The sequence below is a fragment of the Arctopsyche grandis genome, chromosome 6 (genome assembly GCF_051622035.1).
Source record: "Arctopsyche grandis isolate Sample6627 chromosome 6, ASM5162203v2, whole genome shotgun sequence".
Lineage (NCBI taxonomy): Eukaryota > Metazoa > Arthropoda > Insecta > Trichoptera > Hydropsychidae > Arctopsyche > Arctopsyche grandis.
In genome coordinates this window covers 25,484,346-25,508,210 of record NC_135360.1, presented here as the reverse complement: position 1 = coordinate 25,508,210, position 23,865 = coordinate 25,484,346, and the positions used below count along the sequence as shown (strand labels likewise).

The window sequence follows — 23,865 nt, the reverse complement described above, 5'->3', positions numbered from 1 at the left end:
ATAGGTACATATATACCAGAATGGCCTAGCAGGTTACACCAAATGCGCCTTCCTGGCCATTTCAACAATATTGAACTAGTCCAAACATTCCACTAGTCCAAATTTGTTGATTGTTACAAGCAATACATATTTATTTTATTATTTATTTATTTTTTACAATTTCGCAATAGTGACATTACAGATTAGCTCCAGGTCGTCACTGTGGCTAATTTATTACAAACTCATAATTAACAAGACATCTAAATACATAATTATTACATACATACATACATACATACACATGTAAATCGAAGCAATACCTGACATCTATGGTCAGATATTACAGATATTAAATAAGATTAATAACATTTTTCATGTAACAATACGAATTTTTACATTCGATAAACAACCACAGAGACATCTATGGTGATAAATCTGGCGAAACGTGAGATATAACAATAGCTCGAGGTTTGCAACCGAAAATTGGGAATGAAACGCCAATTTTACAGGAACCGTTTCAATGAAAATCAGAAAAATTGGCAAATTCGGATAAGAAACGGTCGATCTCGACAAACCAAGGTCTGGTCAATAACGAGACTCTTAGTGGGAATCGAACCCGTGACATCAAGCACGAAATAATTCGATACTCACCACTAGACCACGCTGCTGGTTAGGTTAGGTTAGTTAGTATATGATTATCATTTCAAAATTAATAATTTTCCGGACGTGTATACACCGAATTTATTTAATGGAATGGAAAAAATGAACGCTAAAGCTCGGATCCGGACACATTTAAAACCTGCTTTAACTTAATCATGCAGAGATTATACGTGCGGTTAAAAATAGTAAGGTATTGAGTTGAGGAAAGATTGGTTCCAAGTAACGGTTGCCCTGATTAATTAATGGTACAATTAGTCGGAATCCATCAGTGTAAAGATAACATCACGGTCAATTATGATTTAAACTCGTAATCGTCTATTTATAAATTTACTTATTTATTTAAGAATACTTGGGAAAATTGTCATAATCGATGTAATACTTAAATAGAAATATCAAATACGATAAATATAAAAGTAGTGTATGTATGTATGTAAATTGAGGTTAAAATTCCTTTGAGAATATGATAATGATAAGAACTCAAAAGTACAGCACGGAAGGCTTAGGTAGACTCCAGCTGTGATAGGCGTGTCTCATGTCATTGTTAATTCGTACGATATTATTATTTCGACAAGTTTCTCATATATTTCTTCAAATATGGGAATCACTGTCAAACCTCTACCAATGCAAGGATAAAATATCACCGAAAACACTTCAGGGGGTGGTTTTGGGAAGATCGCAACGATACATATTGGCAAATTGGCAAACATTGTACAGCTGACTTAATATAAAACTTAATTTAAGTGACGATTTTTTATACCAATAAAAGATTTAATTGATTTTTATTATACTTGTGTAAGAAGCTATATTTTATTTTTACATACATATGTATATATTTATATCAGGATGGATTAACAGGTAAATGCGCCTTCCTGGGCAATTACAAACATTTATATACAATTTGTAGAGTAATTTTTATATCATAGACATGTATGGATGTTTTTTTTTTTTTTACAAATTTTTGATAAACTTACATTTTTGAAGCATTTTTTTTTTATAATTTGTCAAATTTCGAGACATTTATGGATAAATTTGCAGCATTTTTATAGAAATTAGCGAAATTCGAAATGCTGAAAACTGGGAATGTATTTCAATACTAAATATTGTCGAAAAATTTAATTAAATGCATATTGTATAAATTATGCATAGAACAGAATCAACTGTGTTGAAATAATTTCATGCAATTTTGATAACAGCATCGTGTAATATGTAATCAGTTGAACATTTAAAACGCGTCGCATATAATAATGATGTAATTCTGTCTAAAGGGAAAAAAACGAACATGAACACTTTCATAAATCTTTTTTGTATCTAATATATAATTTGGAAAGAGACTTTGCATATATGTATGTATGTATGTAACCTTTGTTCGTAGACGACAAATTCGATTTTTTTTTCGATTCATAGGCGCCGATTCGATTATTTTCGATTCAAAGGGTTCGAACTCCCCGAGGGCAAACACCCCGCGGGGGTGGTGGAGCCCTAGGGGGCGTAGCCGCGGGGGCGCAGGCGCCGAATTCTGGTATACATATAATTTTTTATATATTTTTATATATTCTGGTATACATATAAGAGATTTACTATATTTACTATATATATGTTTGTTTGATCGTGACAGTCAATTTCATAAAAATAAAGCAAAAACAAATAAGTATTCAAATAAATTTATATTAAATAAAACTATTCAAATAAATTTAATAAAATGTTTACTATTAGATTAGTCATGTTTACGCGGTTTTTATTACAAATACCGAGCGAAGCCGGATAATACAGCTAGTATACAATATTTAAGCAAAATTGCCATAATTCAAACTAATTTGTGACTTACAATTAATTAACGAAATATTTTATAAAATAAAATTACATCTGACATGATACGCGTTGTCGGTATCTTATCAACATTTATCTATTGATAAGAAAGCATTGTAAAATGACATCTAATAATATTAATAATAAATATATATACGTATATAAATTCGAACAGATAATGCACATTCCCGAATTTTTATATTATACAAATATTGATCACGAAAAATAATACAACATAAAGATGACCCGCTGCGAACAAATTATATTACAGTTCGAACAAAATATGATGGATAATCGAATCATATGAAACTCGCTACCGACCTTTTTATATATAAGAAATAAATAAAATTGAAATACATATATTTGCAACATTTTCTTTTTTTTTAATAATATTTTACTTTATTTCATAGAACATGAACACTCGCCTATACATATCGCTCCAAAGCGACGAGTGCACTTAGTATACAGATACAATACAATCAATCAATATACATAAGCATTTAATACAATGCGAATTCATACAAACATTCACAGTGACATCTATGGAGAAATTTTTTCAGCAATTTTTATATTCAAATTGGCGAACCTCAAGACGCCGAAAGAGATATGAAAGGAGATGCCACTTTTTACAGGATCCGTTTCAATAAAAATCATAAAAATTGGCAAACTCTGTTGAATCGATCTGGTCACAAACCAAGGTCTGGCCAGCAGCGGAATTCAAGTGGGATTCAAACCTGCGACCACTCAATTCGAAAGCATAATATGCTAACTACTAGTTACGCTTCTGGTTATTTCATTACCCTCTGTAAAGAAGTATTACTTCGAAAGAATAATAATATACATATATAAAAAACTTAAATTATCAGAATAAGAATTCAGAAGATGGCGCCGTGATAATTGACAAGAACACGCATACACATGTTCATTTGTATGCGGACGGCTTGACAAGTGTGTGGCAATATAATGAGGGGACAACGCGGGGGTGAAGTGAGGGAGCGATGCGAATTGACCGCAAAGGCTGTGCATGCTGCAACCACTAGCGACAATAGCCTCGGGTTTGATTCATATATGAATTATTTTCCAAATAATTGATATATGAATTATTTTGAAAATAGTTGTCGTTGAAAAATCAAAGGGCAAATTATATGTTCATTGAGTTGGTGATATATGTATGTACATTGGAGTGTCGCTGAACTGAAAACCAGGTATGGCCAGGATATATAATATATACATAAATGTATAATCGATAAGGTGATCGTTTTCAATTGAATGCTTTGTGTGGACAATAACCAATTGAAAACATTGAAGACGACATCCGGTCGGTTCGAAGCGCGATCATTGATCGAATGGTCCATTGTGCTCCACCTGTGGGAAAATTTTCGGTCGCGAAAGGTGCGTGGAAAATTGCATGGAAAATTGCTGAGCGGGGCACACCTCTATTCGAGTGAAGGTGATTGAATCAATTCGAAATAAAAATAAAATACCTTCACGAAATGTATAATTACACCGTGATTTATCTCCGACTCACGAATTGCTCATTAGAAACGTATATCAGACGAAAATGGCTTTCTCTTTTATTATATACGATTCGGTTTTAAGTAATTCGAGCAAACATACGTACATACATATGTGTGTGCGTACAATTTTAGTACGTTCTGTATTGATTGTTGAGTTTATGTGATCAGTTGCTTTTTAAACAAATATTATATATTTATATCAATTCAAGGTCACCTTCATTGAGTGACAGTTCATAACAGACTCAATTCTGAATGAAATTAAATTACCAGCTGATTCAACGGTACAAATTAGCCGGTTAGGTTTGAGTCCGATTTATCGTATGATTTCTAATATGTTCGATCAATGAGCAGGCCTGTTTTAACCCATCGGGACAGCTTCATTGACCTTTTATTATTGATAAGGCCCCAACTTGACGAAATATTATTCACAAATACGGTTTTATCTGTATACACATATTGTGGTAAATGTGATTTCATATGTCAAAATAAAGTAAAAAAAGTCATAATGCGAAAATCTGAACCAAAATATAGAATAGCATAATGTATTGTAAACGTAGAGATTGAGTAATTGGTGCTCGTGGACCGTTGGTTTACCATCGCTAATCGCCTGATCTTACGTTCGCGCCAAAAAGGGCTCGACGTATGAACAAGCTGGATACAACAGCCAATGAGATCTCGCGACCCATCGACCAATGGTCTCTCTGTGCGGAGAGTACCCAATGGGTATAAATATTAGGTGGTTTTGGTCCATAAAAAGCATTTAAAAATCGAATACATTGGCATTAGAGAAGGCCTAAGAGAAAACTCAATTTAGTAACAAAATTCTACTTTAAATTTCAACAATAGGCAGATATATACATACATACAAGTAGATATATGTATGTGCATTATAAGTAGACATTGCATGAACAAGGATCGACCTTTCATCCAAACGCAAAACTTGATTAGCCTGCACATACATTCAGATAATGCATACGTTTAGCGATATCCAGCCAAATTTGCAACCGAATTCGAGTGAGATAAGATACCGACGAGAAGCGGAAGTAACAATTCATTAAAAAAAACCGAATAATAAAACGGCGTTTTTTTCAACGAACACTGCGACCGACAGTTGTAATTCAACGGAGAGGCATTCGAACGCTGCACGCAAGACAGACATCGTTCGAAAGCAATAAGATCGTTCGTTACTCGATCTAATGCGGCACTGAAACGGTAAGTACGGTCCGGAAGATCCCATAAACATATAGGACGCCACGTGCGTGCCAGTCGCACAATGTGCACAACGAGCCACACACACACATTCGAGTATATGGGCGGAGATGAGGAGGTAGGGGTGCAGGGGAGGGGTGGAAGCGTTGACGAAGGAGCAAAACCGGGGAACCGTAAAAACCGGTCGGCGAAAAACCGGGCAGTAAAAGATCCGAAGGGGTGGTTGGGTGAGGGGAGGGGTTCGTGCCCGGCAACACGCGAATCGTATTTTTTAATGGCCACTGTCATTTTCAATAATGCCTCGACGACACTCACATTCGAGTGCCATCGACGAAGGGTAAAGAGTTGTGTGAGTAGTGGGGGTGGGTGGTTTGGTGCAGCCCGTACAAAGTTTCACGAATGTGCCAATTTAAGTGGCTTTTATTATTGACGTTGAACCATGTCCGTACGCGAGGGTACATATTGGCAGCGTCGTGAAAATATGTCGCTTTTAAGGTCGCTGTAAATTTGAGATTATCTCTCGAATTGCAGCGGTTGGTTCAGTGAATAGTTGGCTGGGGGGGGGGATTTACAGTGTTGCGTTAAAGTTATGCTAAAATATATTATAAGTTGTATAAAGTTCCGCAATATATATGTATATACTAGTTTTATGCTCGTTGAAAATTCAACGGGTGGTTTCGGAAAGAGGTTGATATGATTTAAAATAAAGTTACAATACGAATATAATTAATCGGAATCGAAACTGAAACAGAAATCGGGTATCGGGAATCGGAACTGAAACAGGGATCGGAAATAGGAACTGATACAGGAATCGAGATTCAGAACTGAAACAGGAATTGAGAATCGGAACTGAAAAGGGAATTGAGAATCGGAAATGAAATAGAATACCGGATCCGGAGCTGAAAAAGTAATCCGGACCCGGCATACAAAAGTTTAGATGTTATGTTTAGTTTGCAAAAAGTAATACTTTCCGATTATAAACAAACGGTCATTGACCTCGTAACGTTGAATATTATTATTACACATAACAAATTACATACATACACGTTTCCCGGAGAAGACGATAGCCTAGTTGGTGGCGCGTTTGCGCCGAGAATTATGGAATCTAGGCTCGATACCTCGTGCCCGCTATTTCGAATTAATTTTATTTTTCAAATATCGTTAAAAATAATTAATTTTAATTAATATATATATATATATATATATATATATATATATATATATATATATATATATATATATATATATATATATATATATATATATATATATATTAAATTGTTTAATATGTAAAAAAAATGGTTCAAAACCTCACTAAATAAAATTATTATAATTACGTATTTCTATGTGGCGAGAAGGAAAAAAAAGGCCAATTGAAAATTCGACGTTGGTTTCATAGCTAGCCTTCTGAACTCAGGTATACCTATAAGAGGATATTTGTGTTCGCGCGAGGGTACGCGGGTTCGATTCCGAATGAATGTATACAATGTTTAGGCTTTTTATCGCTTCATTCATTATGTTCATAAAATTTAACATATATAAGTTTATAGATTATAAATTTTAAATCATATTCAAATAGTGGTGACTAATAGCAGGTGGGGTGGTTTTTGCCAATTTGGTGTGGAATCGTTTCAACAATGATAGGAAACGATCAATGGAGTAAAAAAAATCAAGTCTGACAAGCAGCACCGTAGAAGTACTCGGAATGAATTCTTTTCAATCGAGGTCAACCCAGGGCTCGAGCCCAGGAACCTCTCGGTGGTTAGCATTGATTCAGCCACCGAGCTATACTGCTCGCTGCTGAACTTCAATGGGATGCAGGGAAGATTGCTCATCGAGAATTACGTCATAAACTTAGCCGGTTTCTCGCCTGGTGTATATGTATGTATTTTTTTAACAAAAAGTTTTATAACAACAATAATTACTTGGCTTCGTGACAGTATTACGACAAAGTAATACGAAAAGTTTATGAACTTTTGTAGAAGTTCTGTACATGCTGTCATTTCAAATGAAAAAAGACGATGATGAAATGGTATTTTCATTTCCGCGAAGAAACCTGAGTTGAAAGGCGAAAGTAGTTGAATGTTTATAAGCATTGAAAGTGAATTCACTTTAGCATTAGTGTTTTATAAGTCACATCCAAATAAATGCATAGGATTTGAAACTGAGTTCGTAAAGTAAATAGAATTTTGTTAAGGTATGCATTCTCCAAAAGTTTTGGTACTACCACAATCAATGTGTAATTGAAAATGGAAAGCTACTTTCACATGTGTAAGTATTTGTCGAAATGTGGAAGCAACGTTTGAAATCAACTACATATGTATGTGTTTAGATATGTATACATACGTCAATTTAAGAATAATTTAAACATCCAATGTCATATGCCAGTTTTTTCCATATAAAAATGATATCGACGACAAAAGTGAATTGTACGAAAAAAAGAGAGGACGAGTGTGGCGTGACTAGATAATGATCTAAAATCATAGATCAACAGGAAAAAGGATGGAGATAAACGAAATCAAAAAATGTTATGTGTCCGACAAAGGACAGGAAACAAATTGTGGTCAATCATAATTATTATGATCCCGCATGAATATTTTAAGTTTAATGACTTCTGTCTACATCCTACATACTAACTATCAAAGGATATGTATTTTTAACGCAAGTTCATTGAACATTCGCTTGTATGGATTTTCAACACCTACAAGTATGTAAATATTATGCAATATTGACATAACATTTGTTTCCATGCATATAATATATACATAAATTACAAAAATAATTACACAAATCAATCAACGCAAATATTGGATTAGGATCTAAATTTGAAATATGAAGGTAATTAATAATTTGAACGTAGAAAACGTTTCAGATTTAGTCCTTGAAGGAATTTATCCCCTCAAGCAAGAGCTCTTAGAACATTTAATTCGATAAAAATGATTAGTCCACTTAGTCTTCGGCCATTTATTAAAATATATAAAAGCAAACCAAGTATGTATGTGTGTGTGTGTATGTATAATACATAAATAAATAAAACGAAAATAACCCAAATACGAAAAGAATGTTGAGTAATCGAGTTATAAAGGTCAAAAGTTGTATCGCTATGAGGAAATTTGAGCAATAAAAAAGAAATATCACACATTCAAACTATACTTTATTACTACAAAAAATCTAAATTAGAACAGTTATTCGGTACTAAATCAATTATACAACATTAACTAAGAACATACATATAGTGATTGTATCTACATACATATGTACAATGGATCCTAAACAGCGCGGTGCGATTTGGGATTCGACCTTTAATTAACAAGATAAAGTAAAGCCGGAAGATTGCTTTTACCGACTATAAATCTTCGAGAGAATTCGCACTAGATAGAGATAGAAAATCGCAAAAATAAAAACTTTGATTTAAAATGTATAGCAATGTGATAATTTTTTTTGTTATTGACTTTTATGGATGAGTGAATCAGTGTTGGCAAAACGGAATCGCTAAAAATCACTTAAATACGTACGTGTACCTATTTGCGGCTTGGGATCTGATTAATAATGGTCGTTTATTCGGTAAGTATTCACCACCACAATGAATAATGGCAAGGGATAGGAAAACAATTACAGGGGATATTTTTCACGGCACCCTATCCCTTATTTTTCTATTAGGCACTGATTTAAGAGCAATGATTGAAATTGCTATACAATGATTATTTGTATTAGCTACATACATAGATGCACTATGTATATATGTATGTATATGTTACAGTGAACCTATTATTTTCAGTTATATTATAATTTTACTATTGAGATTATAATTTAACTCGAGCAGTGAGTACGGATATAACAATAGAATTGAAAATTCACTTCTTAAATAAATAAAACCAACCCTAACTTAACCTAACCTAACCTAACATTAAGATATTATTTAATTTAATGTATAAATATGTATTTAAAGTTGATTATTTTGTTTCTTTTATGTTATATTTTTGACCATTGTGGCTCATTAGGAATTCCTGTAATGCCACAATGGTCCAAACTTTAAATAAATAAATTATGATGCGTTTGCTTCCGCATCCAGTCACACATATGCGGCATCAAAAAAAGCCAAATCGAAACAGATAGTGGACTATGAGGAGAGTGGGAATGGACAGGAGCGGGGTTGTAACTTGGGGTGGCGCGATTCGTATCGGCGACGCACTCGTATCGGTGACGTCAAAAATTATAATTTCACTAATAGGGGCCAGTGAGAATGTAATAAGATATGATTTCACTGAACTACATATACCCAGTGAAAATGTAACTGGTTTCAATAAAACGTCATTGAAATTATAATTTCGCTGTGAATTTTTTTTATATTATTACATTTTATACCAGGAAGGCCTTACAGGTAAACGCCAATGCGCCTTCCTGGCCAATTACAAACAATACAGCATTTTTATTATACAATTCGCTGAATTACGAGACACTAAAAGCTCGCAAATTAACGAGACATCTATGAATTGTACATACATTTTATTGTACATTTATCATACTCAAATAGTGGTGACATAGTAGGTAGGAAGGATTTTAGCCAATTTTTAATCGGGAACCGTTTTAACAATGAAATCAGAGAAAATTGACAAACTCTGATACGAAACGATTGACCTGGAGTCACAAATATCCAGGTCTGACCATCAGCACTACAGATATACTAAAAAAAATCTTTTCAATCGAGATCAGCTCATGGGATCGAACCCGGCGTCTCTCGGTGTTAGGAAGAAGCTTAACGACCGAGCTATGCTGCTGGTTGTATGTATATATATATATATATATATATATATATATATATGTACATATAATACGTATGTATAGATATAATACGTAGAAAACAGAGATTTCATTTTCAATTCATAGTAATTTATTTATTTTCTAATTCATATCATCATATATATGTATATACTATAATAGTCGTTTCTATACTATAATAGCCGTACCATTATAGTCGTTTCGATTCGACATACATATGTACATATGTACGTCACAGCTAAACCACTGCCAAAACGTATATACGAATACAAAAACATTTCTATATACATATGTATACTATTTGCTACCAATGTTTCCTCTTGGCAGAGAATTTACCACCATCTATTAAAAACTTTTTAATTAATTAATTAATTAATTTTTCTATCGGTGTTTTATATTGCTTACATGTAGGTAGGTAGGTAGTTTTAACCTTTTTTCAAATTGGATCACGTGCGGATCGAACAGACACATTTCTTTTAATTTTTCTTAAATTTAATAACTTAATATGCCAACACTCATGCGATAATATGCCATCGGGTGCAACACTGGTTAAATACTATAAACATAAACAAAATAAATCTATATTTCCTCTAAAAAGTTTTTCCTACAAGCATGAACTTTCATGCACCGGGCCACTAGTACATACATAAAAACAAAATAATTGATCGTTTCATAGTATAGAATGAGATACATAGATAGGAACTTTGCAGGCGTTCGTAAATTTTAATAAAGTACCTACACTCGATAAGCGATAGATAAGGTTTTCGTGTCGGCTTTTTCCCGAGGAAATCCGTTTTAATTTTCCGACAGAGAAAATGGGCGGGTTCGGCGTGTATATCTGGAATGGAGAGGGATACAAAAACGTATTTTTTCTCCGGAACACGTACGGTCAAGGAAGGATGCACGACTTGTTTTATTCCTTCGGGCGATGCGTTTATTGCGACCAGTAACTTACGACGGTCGTTTTAATTAACCGACTCTCGTCGACGAAAAGTTAATTGTCTCCGAGGATATATACGTAATCCTAGTACAATTTTTTTTCTATCCGCTGTGGGAGATTTAGCAGCCTCAGCGCTCCGGATTGCCACCGATAAGTCCTGCAAACAATTACTGTTGGGAGAGGTGAAATTTTCACCGGGATTGGGGCCATTCCGAACGAGTAACAATTCAATCTCCGAGCACACGTATACGGTGGAGTGAAATGTAAAATAGATTAGTTTGTGTATGGCCGTGGGAAAAAATACGCAAAAACCCATTCGAATGGGGGGAAAAACGAGCATGACGGACCCTTTCGGAAACACTGGCAGAATGATTGAAAAATAGTGAAGTTCGGGATAAAAAAAGGGATCGAGTCTATCAGAGGCCTTGTAGTGATGACGTCGCACATTAGTTTTCCATTGGACGTTATCGATCGGCAGAAGAAAACTTTCAATGGAAATATTCCATATACATATGTATATGAATGTATGTAGGTTCATTTTAATGAGGGCGTTAAAATTATCTAATGTTCAAATTATGTTTACCGTTTTTAATGACTACCGTTGTGTAATTTGCGTCTAATTCAATTACAGCGTTTATAATTCAGGGCAATTAGGTTCTATTAAATAATGTAATGTTTCAAGAGTATTGAACTCGGCTATGATGGTCTAGTTCGATAATAAACATGACCCTAATATATAGAATATATTTCATTGATTTGTATACTTAATTGATTTGTGTCAGATCATTTCATATAAAATATGCATTTAATATACTTTTTAATTTACATACATGGATGGCTCCAGGTTAAAAAGGCCAACAAATGTACCAGATAGGTTTAATTAATAATAAATTAATAAGTGGTATTAAAAACCTAAATTTGATATTACAACTGGGTAATTGATCCATAATCAACCGAAAAAAATACTTTTTTTTTAATGAACAGATTGTAATAATAACGGAGTAAAAAAAACGTATTCACTGTTCAATTCAACGTACATATGTATGTATGTACATGTTTTAATATTTTCATTAGAAATTCGGATTAAACGCTGATTTGAATCAGAAATTTGGATTAAACGCAGTATAGAAGCTTTTTCGATTAGAAATGAAACATGAATTCAAACTTTATACCGATTTGATTATCTATATTATACTTTATTGATTCGTATCAGATTTGATTATTTCATTTCATATATGTACACATGTATTTAAAATATGCATTCAATATATTCTACTAGTCAATTCAATGTTTTAACATACCGATTCTGTTCCCATCAGAAATTTGGATTGAACGTAGAAGAGGAGCTTTTTCAAACTAATTACCAATATTATTATATCAAAATTAAACACCAATTATTTTTTGATGATTCGACATAAGTCTATACGATGATACATAGAAGTTTTCAAATTAAATTCAAATGTTACAAACAAACTTTAATAAAAGATTACTTTGAGTATTATTCTATTTAAACATATTTTACAAAATTAAGACTTTTCTAACGGTCTGTATTTAGTCGATCAGTAAATATAAAAAAAATGGTAAGTATTTAAAATAAACGGCCAATATGTCCTTGTTAGTAGACATGATCTACAAATGTATTATATTATATGTATATACATATATATCGATTGGTTGGTTTTTTTCTTAAATAGTCAGTTTGTTTTAATGTAAGGTTTGTATTTAACATAAAGTTCTTAATCAAGATATAAAATATAAAATGTAAGAGATTTTCTAATTATTTATATAGAATGTTTATTTTAATGAATCCAACAAACTTTTACTGACTAAATTAGTACATACATACATATGTAACTGTGGACAATTGAATTTAAAATTTTTAATAAAATTTGAATTGCCGAAAGATTATTTTGTATACTCATATTCTAATATACATACATATGTACATACGAATTATATTAAAAAAAAATAATTACTTTTATAATTACACTGCAATTTTTCACATTTTCTTTTGAATCCATCCACACAGAAGCACGAGTCGTTTTATTAAACCATTTTTTTTAATTCTGAAAAGCCGGAATTTACTTTTTAAGCCAACGCTCGAGAGGATGACGTCGACGCTGTTTGAAGAATGTCGTTAATTCTTGCAAATTACACAAAAATTTTTCAACCACTTATTTTTGAGCTCACGAAACAAGAAAATACTTTTACGAACATTAGGGCAGCTCGTTAGCTTGGCAGTCGCGCACTTTTAAACTTTGAACATTTCATATAATTTTCATGTTATATACCTTTTAAGAACTCTAAAAGGTAAAAAAAAAAATGAATACACAATCCATAAAATTTTCCCACACGACGTACCTAATGCAACCGCTGGAAAACTTTTAAGAGTTCAGTACTTATTTACTCAGCAGGGTCATTCAATGATGGGTTTCTGAGATATGCACAGCAAGCAAATGGTACTTGCTAAATATAATGTTCACGAAACGGGTACGGAAACGTTTGAGTTACAAGCCTCTCTATTACGCACATATCCCCGGCTAATTTTACGACGTTTGCGGAAGTCTAAAATAGATGTTCACGAATAGCATACCGGCCGATTTTGTGTACAAAAGCTGCTATATATGTATGTATGTAATAGTGTTTGAACATAGTTAGAGGAAGAGTTGAAAATTCAGCTTTTCGACTTTGATTTTGTTGGGTTCGTCTTCCGAATTAGGGCCGAAAAAAGGGGCAAAGGCTCGAAACGTGCGTCTCCCGCAGACCTCACGGCATATATTAATGTCAGGTCGGTGACGAGAAGACATATTTATCCCGACCGCACACGCCTTGTCATCGGGTCCTGTCCCCTTTTTTGTCGGTTTTTAATCGGACAAGTCGACGGGACGTCGCAATAGAGGTTCGACGGAAAAAAATTCGTCGATTAATAAATGATTTCGATGAACTTTGATACGACTAACAAGATTTCATTATCTTTTTTCACGGTTGAATGAACTACAATGGCGAGCTTTTTCGGCTTAGTGTTATTACTACCGTTCCATTTTCGAGCCACTATAATATAATATCTAAAAATCAAATGATTGGAAAGATAACAAAGTGTAAACATTGGAAAAAGTTATAAATTGCGTCACAAAAAATTAAATTCAATATTTTTGATAAATTTGCTTGTATGAATGGTTTATATTTTATTTGATTTTATTTTACATAGATATATACCAGGAAGGCCTAACAAATGAACGTGCCCCATGCGCCTTCCTAGACAATTAATTACAAATATTGTAGCATTTTTTAATAGGCTGAAGAACACGAAATTAACAATGAATTAATCCATAGAGACATCTATGGATATAGACTTGTACATAATTTTTTACATATTGTACATAAATCAAATTCAGATATTTGTGACAGCAGATAGGACGATTTTTTTGCTAATTTGATGGAGGAACCGTTTCAACAATGAAATCAGATAAATTGGCAAACTATGGTAAGAAACGATCGAATTGGAGTCAGAAATATTCAAGTCTAACCAGCAGTGTTAAAGACTAGCACGGGTTCGAACACAGTAATCACTCAGAGCTAAACATAAACGCAACCACAATTTAAATAAAAAAATTAAATTCCATTCAGTTAGCGGTTTGGGAGGACATCTATAAAAGGAGGTATCATTTCCGGTCAACTTAAAAATTTAAAAAAATTTACGTCGAATCGATAAGAATTTCAGTAACCGATACTAAGGTTCAGTTCGATAGGACTAACGGTGTTCAAAATAATCCCAAAAATACAAAGAAACACACATTTTTTTCTAGATCAAGAAAACGTGATCAGTTATTGATTCTGAGTTCGAATCATTCAAAATCTCGAGTTCGAATTTTCGCATGATCACAAAACTTCATCTATTATTACTACGTATGTACATAGATAAAGTAATTAAGTTAAGAAATTTAGAATGTTGCCCACAAAATAAAATTGGAAACTATTTTTATTTAGAAAAAACTTCGAAAGTAGTGCAAATCTATGTACATAGTATTATATGTTTGTATGAATGAATTATTAATGATTTATTTTGTTTCTTTATCAAAGTGAGGGTCATGACAAAAAAAATCGATTGAAATATCCATCGTTGACCAAAGACAGTGGTCCTACAGTTTCAAAACGATTTGAAGACTTCATAAAATATATCGAATCACATTAAAAAAAATCCAGTATTTCGTTTTTGAAGAAATACAGTGTAAGGTAAAATAAGAAGAATACTTTATTCAATTTTGTAATGGCAATTTTTTTTTCATATATAAATACTAGAACGTCAAACTACAAAAAAATACGAGTGAAATTCTTTGAAACGTGAGTTTTTGAATGAAATTTTTTATCCACTTTGCTATTCCCAGAAATAAACATTGAAGATTTTCCTTAATATGAAAAAATAAAAAAAAAACACAAAAGATTTAAACATATCATAAGATAGATAAAGCGCCCACAAAGAAACCCACAAAGCTTTATAACACTCCTTTGTGAGCGCAATTTTAATCAAAGCCTCGGTATAATTGTTTATGACAAGGAAAATGAAAACATTACCTTAAGCACGCACGATAACGATCAAAGACCTCACGCGTGTATCGGAAAACCTCAAAGACTCGAGGAAAATTGTATTCTAATGAGGAGAGGAACATCTCAGGAGCTTTTGAAAGATGACGCTGAGGAATTCATTTTCGTTCGACGATTTGTCGGCGGGCACACAATTGAAATTCATCGACATCATTCCGACGTATAGTAGTTGCGGTTTTTTCGACGAGACGAGACAAGAGGACCTCGTCGATTCGCATTCCTCCGCATCCTCTATTAAAGGGACCGGGAGGGCCAGATCGCAATGTCGGGCTGCACATACCGTGGTATCAGGGTTCGGATGCAGATATTGCACATGCAATTCGACAAACGTCACTCTGCGACATCGTGGCGTTTGATTTATTTGGCACACGACTAAAGCTCGCGAGTCGCGCATACGAAACATACCGTTCAGGATTCTCTAATATGCACTGTCATACTAAGATTCAATGTCAATGTTTTTATTACGCATGCATATGCGTATATACAAATGCTTTTTGGAGTCTGCACTTAATTAATATCCATAAAGTGTATATCATTTAAAAACAAAGCAATAGGAATATGTATATACATAATACTAGTTGATAAAATGTCGCAGTATTAATATATAACATGAAGTCAGAAAGATGAAATCAGTCCGAGCTGACAGAAAGAAGCGTTTAATATATCCCAATTTTACTATAAACATTTTAACATTCATTATACATATAACCTACATCAATCGCAGTTTATCAGAGTTTATTTGCTTTCATTGATGAAACAGTTCCACTAAATTGGCAATCTATCCCGTTTCTCGTGTGTTATCTATGAGTTAAGTAAAAATATATATGTGAGATAATGAGAGCCTATAATGCAATTTTTTAAAGATACAGTGAAAAAGATAAAGTTATAGGCGTTTAAACAATTAAAATCTGATAAAATGAGTGGGTGGCGGAAAGTCAAACATATAAGGCTACTGACCACTAAACGTCGAGATCTCTAAAACTTTCGCAATCTTATGTAGATGTGTTTATTCCGATTTTTTTTCACCACCAAACTATCGGAAGCGATTTAAATTTCTATCGGTGACCAAACCGTGCAAAATGGTAACATTTCAAACCGATCGGAAGAATGTAGGAATATTGCCTGAACCATTACCGAAGTGAAAGCCTTGTAAAAAATAAGTCAAATTCTACCGACCGTTATGCGCACGAACAATGTTGTATTTCTTGACCAAAATGCAATGCGAAACTGAAACGAAATAAAATTGGCCATCGCGGGCCGAGTGGGGAATGAATGCGATATCATATACATTGTACGCAAGTCTCACGTAAGATCGTAATAAGCCCTCCGAGGATTTTGAAAAACATCTTAAACCAGGTTAGGTAAGGTTAGGTAATAGTTTCCAATATTCATTGGTTGCCTAGCTGACTCAGAATCAATTTCGAGTTTTGTCTAATCAACATGTTTAAAAAAGATACATTACCTACGAGAAAAAGTCTGAAATCGAACCAAAAAATTTTAAATTATATTCTTTGTATGGAAAATATAGACTGCGCAGGTAGGATTTCAACTATCTATCGACATTCTACTCTATACATATTTTAGTACCTATGGTTAAATGCGTATGAAATTCGAATTATGCCGACTTTTCACACGGCGTGAAAACCCCAGCGTACCGTCAATCAAAAAATCCGACGTTTTATTAAATAAACCGTAATATTTTTTCCCCGCGTCTGACAAACAACGAGCCCGCAGTGAAAATGTTTGCCTTTCCGACGTCGACTGCTGAGAATCTCCGATCTGACGTTTCCATTGATTCGGGTAAATAATATTAACGAGCCGATTGACGCCAAGAACGAGTTAAACCTCTGAAAAATACACACACAAAGAAAAACATCCAATAACAGTATATACAAAAATAATAATAAAAAAATAGACATATCTGTCGGTTATGATGGAAAACTTTTCTCATCATCCATCCTCGCTGATTTCGCGGTCCGGTAAGCTTTGATTCGAAAGCTCGCGACGGATTACGCCGTGTTTATTAGAGATGGTCTTGGAGCTTTTGAGAAGTTTTCCCTCAAGTCTGGCCGAGAATAAATAACGCGAGTGGAGCTCCAGGGGAGTCCTCGACCCCTATCCTCCCCTCAGACCCAAAGGGGTCGTTTCTCAGGTAAATAAAGTTTTGCAATTAGGAGCATCTACGTTTCGAGTGTGAAGATGCCCCCGAGCTTACGAAATCATTTACACGCTTATGAACAGCCATGTCTTGATGGGTTATGACGCCTTGGATGTGTGTCTTTAGTTATACATATATGGTGTAGTTCAAGACGTATGATACGCATTTAGTAAAGGCAGTTGCTTAGGTTCAAAAAGACGTACACAAATGGAACTAAATGTATATTGTAGGTCATTAGGTAATATAAGTTATGTGGATTTATAATTAATTATTTAAGTTGTCAAACTTAGACGTCGCTTATTGCTCATGTCACGCACTCTTTTATCTACATATGTATATATGTACATATGTATGTAAATAAAGTCACAGCGTAGTGTGCTGGTAGAGCAATTGCATACTGGTAGATAGGTTGTGGGTTCAAGTCAAGACCAAATACAAAAAAAACACAGATTGAATATTTCTTATTAGAATTTTCCGATTTGTCTTACTTAATTGTTGTGACGGATCTAATAAATACCTCTCATAGCTTTATTTTGTAATTTTTGTATCTTTCCTAAATCAGTGGCACAATAAACCACATGTGGCAATACAATTGTATTATAGACTAAAATTTTACTTTTTCTGCTTAAAATATTTCTTAACCTACATAATACACAAAATTTTCTAGCCATTTTTTGTATTGTATGTATGTATATATGGAAAAAAATAAGGGTAATTTCTTTTAGCGAGGATTCAAACCATTTAACTGATGTTTTGTCTTTATTATATTATTCAATTGATTATGTCTCGTATGCATTATATACATACATATGTATATATTGTTAATCAATTAAAAATAAATCTTTAATTGATTATAATCTGCAAAGTAACCGCAGATAAAAACAACTATGCTCTAAATATTGAGCTCAAGGCTATTTCAAAACATTGTTTTAGTATAATATAACGTAATGATAGTTTATTTAAAAAATTTTAGAAGAATTCACCACTAGGTGTGCTTCTGAATGCGCGAATCGGAACACACCTTCGTACATGATGTTCCATAGCATCGTTTGGCGAACCAAACCTTTTATTATAATTAGTTTATTCAAATAATTTTACAATTCACATAATTTCATATTTGTCATTTGTTATTTTATATAGATTTTTTTTATCGAATCGATTAATGTGCAATGATATTTCGTCGGGCTTATCACTCGTCGGGTTAATACATACGTAAACATCTAAATAAGTTCAAATAAACTAACACTTACATAATATACAAAATATAAGGTTAATTTTCAAAGTCAAAGGAAACTTCAACGGACGAGTACATATAAAATAATAGCACTGTAAATAATATCTACTATAAATAAACGAGCACCATTGTATGAAAGTAGACGTCATGACAAGTGCACTCGGCAATAGTGCCTTAAATTGATGATGATTTCACAATTGGCAACAAAGTAGCAACGGGCTAAATAGGCATCATTAAACGCGACGAAGGAAAGGATCGGTGGTTTGTCTGATTTATGCAATGTGATTTCCTCGGCTTAACGCAATTATTAAGGCTCATTATTAAACAAGCGACATTATTTCCCTTCGCGTCGAATGATATATAACGGCCGAGATTGCGAGGTCATTACGGAAATTTTCTTCTGGCGAAGAAAGACGAAGTGTGGCGAAATAAAAACTGTATACAATCGTCGAGAGTTGGAAAGCGGCGGTTTACGCGGAATTACGCGGAAAAAGGTAAAGTTTGATTTATAGCCAACGCATTCGGTAGGGGAAAATGTAACGTAAAGCATACTTTTCGAAGAAAATGCAACCCGTAACTTAAAACACCCCGGAGATTGAAAAAACGCCAAATATATGAATTCGAACCAGTATGTTTATAGTAAATATGCGATTATTATTTCAAAGATTGGGAAAATTTATTAATAAGACTGCTTGGTTTCGGAATACTCATAATTATAATCTAAAGATATAAGAAAGATGTTACTTTCAATTGATTAGAAAAAGCAGCGTTTCCTTCTAGACTATAAATAAGAAAATTATCATAAATACTGACAAGAAAAAAAAGTACAAAATAGAAAATAATCATTAGCAATGGAGGTCACGTAGTAATTTATGGGCTGATAAGTTGCCGGTTACGAATTTTTTCGTAGCGGCTGATGCTACGGGTTAGCGGCGGGTCTACGAACGATTCACATACAAATTGCGAATCTAGTTTAGAATAATTTTTTTATCAAATTTCGGAATCACATTGATAAAACTAAGCAACCGTTATTAAACTAAAATATTCGGAGCATTATTAAATAATATTTTTAATTCGTGAATGATATGTAGTATACTATTAAACAAGCTCATCGTTATAAAAGAGCATTTTTTAAATTGTTAATGTATGGGCCACGTGGCTAAAATAATGGAAAAAATAAGTGCTAGAATGGTACCCGAGAGAATACAAAGGGGCAAAAGGAAGACCGCAGGGATGATGAGTGGACTAAATTATAAAAAAAGTAAGGAGTGAGATGGATGGGAGTTTTGTAAAACAGATATGAGTGGAAGCGTATTGGACAGGCCTTGATCCAGAAGTGGATGGTGAATGGCAGTAGATCATGATGATGATATACATAAATAAATATAAAATATTAATAATTATATACAGTTTATCATTAATAAACAAATAAAAATTATTAAAAATTCAAATGATTTATGTACTACATATGTACATAAACATAAATTTGTTGAGTAATAAATCGATAGAAGAATTGTTTTGCCAAGCTGTGTACATATGTATGTAAGACGTACAATGAAAAATAGTAAAAATCAAAATCAATTCCGATAAATGAGATTTTCAGAATATTACCTAAAAGTAAATATAAATGTATATTGCCAATATAAAAAGAGCACGTCCTATTTGTACATATAAAAAATAAATAAAAATACGAAATACAAGGGTCGTGTTATATAATAGAAATTTCATCGCATCGCCATATGGTTTAACATTTGGCGCCTTGTGTTTGGTACATTCGCAATTTTTTGTTTGTTTTTTATTTCGTAAAATAATACATACCAAACTCTGTGTATACAAGATGATACTTAGTACTCAAAAGACCAGTGAAACGGAAAGTTATGTGCGAGAGCATAAATGTCAAGGCATGAGAATATATTGCATAAATATTATATAAACTTAAAATTATTTATACCGACTTTTATGGCCTGGGTTTATCTGGGCGATAGTTCTGAGAACCATATCCAAATGTTGAATCTTTCTACATTGTCTTGTAACCAACCTGTAACAATAATAAAAAAACATATAATAAATATACACATATGTATGTATGTAACATGGCAACACAAAAATGTAAAAACAATGAGCCAAAGTAAATAGAATAAATAATTGAAATAAAGGCGCAAACACACTGCATCGTACTCGTAGTTTCCAGATAGGAAGGGTGTTTCTTCAGGTAATTGTTAATAAGAAAATTAGGTAGGTGTTAAGTTTGGTAAAAAAATTATTTCACGAATCCTTATCTACATACATATGTATGCACAATATCATCAAGTCTTCTAGATCAAAAATTGATTGCCAAAACACAATTTTGCTTTAAATCGCCGACTTCAAAGTCTTTAGTTTAAAAAATGTATTATGAATATTTATAAGAATTGAGAATAGATTTTTTCCTATTGTGTACACCAATATTAAAAAGATGATAATAACATAAATACAAAAATAAAAATAATTTGTAAAATAGATAATGATCTAGTGAGGAAAATACACAGAAAATTGAGGCATGGCACATGCTCAGGATATCCAGCTGTGATAGTCGAATCTTCATGTCAATACGTACAATATTATTATTTTACAAGTTTTTCCTATATTTCTTCAAATGTGGAAATCACCGTTATCGATCGCTGTCAAACTTAAGACAATACAAGGATGAAATATCACCGAAAACACTCCAGGGTTCCATAGTATAAAACAAACGTGCGGCGGTTTTTTTGTATCTTAAAAAAAAGCCGCGTACGCCACTGTGTGTCTGCGCCTTCAGATTAATACATAGATAATCAAATACAATAATATAAATAAACGATTGGTGGTACGGAAATTATTATATTTTAACAATGTTTGAAAAAGGTGACTCTTAGCTTATTTTGTTCACATAATAAGTTATAGAACTGTTTGATTTTATAGACAATTCATACGTAGAGTAATAACCGTGACGAAGTTTTAAGCAAGCTTCTAAACTCTGTACTATAAATCAAATATAATTCAATCCCATCCAATAAGTTAGTCGAATCCTCATTGCCGCTAAAGCACAACATTCGCCATACTTTCTACATAACATACAGAACATACGAGAATAATCGACAGTCAATATCCAAGTATGAAATTTCCAAAGATTCACACCGAAGTAGGAAAATCGCTGAAATATTCCAAAGGGGCGATGAATGTATAAGGGTAACCTTAAGACATTTGAATATGAAAGGAGAAATATTTATGACTGCTTCCTCGAGGGAAACAAACGCGAATAGCTTAGATACACCCACACATACATACATATATATCGGAAAATCTGAAACAACGTGGAATTTTCCTTTGAGACACACACACAGAAGAAATTTGACGTCTCTATTTAATAAAGTTGATTGCAAAGATAAACACAAACGTATACCCATTGTATATATTAGATATCGTGATAAATAGCTTTCGTCTACTCCACATGATATACGTCACACCCTTAAAAGAGAAAATTTATCTTGATAAAGCTCTCTCTCTGTTGTATGGGGGCGATGCAGTTAAGCGGAGGAGACGAGGTCTCGTGAACCCGATTTTCTTCTCTCTTTTTTTTCTTTTCGCCAGCGTATTTAAGCTTTTCGCAAACAATCCATCACTGGTGGTTCGGTTCGGCCCCTAGCCACAAAAATACAAATATAGATACAATCCGACGTACAGACACAATCCGCACCTAACTCTATTTGGGGGTTTCAGATACGGATCCGAGAAACCCGCCTCCCCCGCGGCTATAATTTGCACTCATCGAAAGCTCGCGCAAGCTTTTGTACCCGATACACCCACCCACCCCTCGTGCAAAGTACGGTCAAAAAGTATTTGAAATGATACGAATTTTAAGTGATTAATATTTGAGCACGTGCACTTGATAGACCCTTTGAAATTGGTTTTGAAGCCGGCCTAAAAACCATCTCCCGATCTGTTACAGATGCTCTTTGATCTATATAGTAATTAATATTATTTAATAAATTTGGTTTCGTCAATATTGATTCAATTTGGAGTTTTCCGAGTATCAAATCGAGTGAGGGAAATGGGTGTGGGCATGGCAATTTTAGCTCGAAATTATCCAATTAGCTAAAATGTGTTATAAATGGAAGACTTGATCGCTTGTACTTACGTATCTGTGTATGTAGATATGTGAATGTGTGAATATATTTGAATGTGGCGAAAGTTCAATGTTCAGTTCCAAAAACACTTTCTGTTTGACGTAATTCCCAAATTGATATGATTTTTTTAATTCGATATGTACAGAATATCGGAAAAGCAGAATATACGTATTACAGGCCTCCAGTATTTTTAAATATTGTTAAACGCAAAACAATATATAGGTATATTTAATGTTTCACTTTCAATTATAACGACTCATATGTATTATAATATATTGCTTAGTGGTTTTTAAAGCTAATATTGATTGCGAGAAATAAAGGATTCAACACAGAGCTAATATTGATTGTAAGTATTTCGATAGGTGTTGAACTTCGCTGTCGCAATTAATTATATTTATCAAAATCATTATTCTTTTTTTAAAAGGAAGTAGAAACCATTTTCGAAGAAAAATAGAAATATCAAGGACACTTGCCACGAATTTGGGAATATAAAAAATGCATCTACGCTCAAAACTGAACGTAAATCGCAATTGCTCAAAACTGAATACTGCACGAATTAATTAGCAGGTTGAAACTAAATTTTGAACAAACATCTGCTTTGATCCAGAACTAATATAAAATCTCAAAAATAATTGATAATAAATGAACTTTATCCTATTAAATACTTTGACAAAAGTATTTAATAGGATAAAGTTTAGCAAAATTACATTATTTTCTACACCATCTACATAGTTGCTCATTTAATACCATGCAATTATTATTATTTTTAAATCATTAATATCTTGAAAATCATTATTATGATATCTTACATGTAAAAGATAAAAGTTCAACGAGAA

The 23,865-nt window shown here is 33.1% G+C and overlaps 2 protein-coding genes across 2 annotated transcripts in view; one reads left to right on the top strand and one right to left on the bottom strand.

Moving 5' to 3' along the window:
- Nucleotides 1–23,865, bottom strand: part of LOC143913193 (mannosyl-oligosaccharide alpha-1,2-mannosidase IA-like) — a 185,124-nt gene that overhangs the window by 10,443 nt on the left and 150,816 nt on the right. The window lies entirely within an intron of this gene.
- Nucleotides 1–23,865, top strand: part of LOC143913194 (uncharacterized) — a 328,592-nt gene that overhangs the window by 262,075 nt on the left and 42,652 nt on the right. The gene's annotated exons all lie outside the window — the stretch shown is intronic.